Raw genomic sequence first — 1,805 nt, 5'->3', positions numbered from 1 at the left:
AAAAAAAAAAAAAAAAAAAACTACAGTGGTCGAAAGTGTGGTACAACAGTAAATACCTACAGAGAGACCAGTGGAATGGAATACAAAGTGCAGAAGGAAACTCTTAAACATACGATCAAATGAGTTCAATAAGGATGCCAAGACTTTTCAATCAGGGAAGGGACAGTCTTTCAGCAAATGGTGTGGGAAAACTAGATATCCACAGGCAAAAGAATGAAGTTAAAGCCTTACCTTATATCATGTTAAAAAAAAAGAAAAAGAAAAAGAAAACCTCAATAATGAAAGACCCAAGTGTAAGATCTAAAACTATACAATTCTTGTTTTTTTGAGATGGAGTCTTGCTCTGTCACCCAGGCTGGAGTGCAGTGGCGTGATCTCGGCTCACTGCAACCTCCAGCTCCTGGGTTCAAGCAACTCTCTGCCTCAGCCTGCCAAGTAGCTGGGATTAGAGGCGCCCACCACCACGCCTAGCAAATTTTTGTATCTTTAGTAGAGACAGAGCATCTTGGTCAGGCTGGTCTTGAACTCCTGACCTCATGATTCACCCACTTTGGCCTCCCAATGTGCTGGGAGTATAGGCTTGAGGCACTGTTCCCAGCCGACAACTCTTAAAACATAGAAGGAGAGCTTCCTTTGGCAATGATTTCTTGGATATGACACCAAAGGCCCAAACAACAAAACGAAAAGTAGACAAATTGGATTACATCGAAGGATACTATTAACAGAGTGAAAAGGCAACCTGCAGAATGACAGGACAGAGGTGCAAATTACATGTGACAGAGTTCCCATCTAGAATAGATAAAGCACTCTCACAATGCAACAACAAAAACTAACACAGTTCAAAAATGTGCACAGGACGTGAATAGAAAGTCCACCAAATAAGAGATGCAAATGGCCAATTGGCACATAAAAAGATGCTCACCATCATTAATTATTAGGGAAACAAACCAAAACCACATGGAGAGGCTGGGCATGGTAGCTCACTCCTGTAATCCCAGCACTCTGAAAGGCCAAGGTGGGCAGATCACTTGAGGTCAGGAGTTTGAAACCAGCCTGGCTGACATGGTAACATCACATCTCTACTAAAAATAGAAAAATCAGCTGCATGTGGTGGCATGTGCCTCAAGTCCCAGATGCTCAGGAGGCTGAGACAGAAGAATTACTTGAACCTGGGAGGCAGAGGTTGCAGTGAGCCAAGATTACACCACTAAACTTGAGCCTGGGTGACAAAGCGAGACTCTGTCTCAAAAAAAGAAAAAAGAAGACCTACATGGAGAGGCCACCTCAGACTCATTAGGATGGCTGTAATCAATACAGAAAATACCGAGTGTTAGCGAGGACGCTGAGCAGCTGGAACCCTGGTGTACCTTACTGGGAGTTTAAAATGGAGCTTCAGCTATGGAAAACAGTATAGCAATTCATCAAAAAGTTAAAAATAGGCCAGGCACGGTGGCTGACACTTGTAATCCCAGCACTCTGTGAGGCTGGGGCAGGTGAATCACTTGAGGCCAGGAGTTTGATACCAGCCTGGCCAACATGGTAAAACCCCATGTCTACTAAAAACACACAAACTAGCCAGGTGTGGCGGTGCAGGCCTGTAATCCCAGCTACTCGGGAGGCTGAGGGATAAGAATCACTTGAACTCAGGAGGCAGAGGTTGCAGTGAGCCAAGATTGCACCACTGCATTCCAGCCTGGGTGACAGAGCGAGACTCTGTCTCAAAAGAATTACCATATAATCCAGCATTTCCACTGCTGGGTATGTAACCCCTACAATTCAAAGGGCCTCACACATTTATTACATTG

This window comes from Cebus imitator, unplaced genomic scaffold (genome assembly GCF_001604975.1).
Source record: "Cebus imitator isolate Cc_AM_T3 unplaced genomic scaffold, Cebus_imitator-1.0 Scaffold122, whole genome shotgun sequence".
Classification (NCBI taxonomy): domain Eukaryota; kingdom Metazoa; phylum Chordata; class Mammalia; order Primates; family Cebidae; genus Cebus; species Cebus imitator.
The sequence above is the reverse complement of the archived record's forward strand: the minus strand, read 5'-3'. Positions refer to the sequence as shown.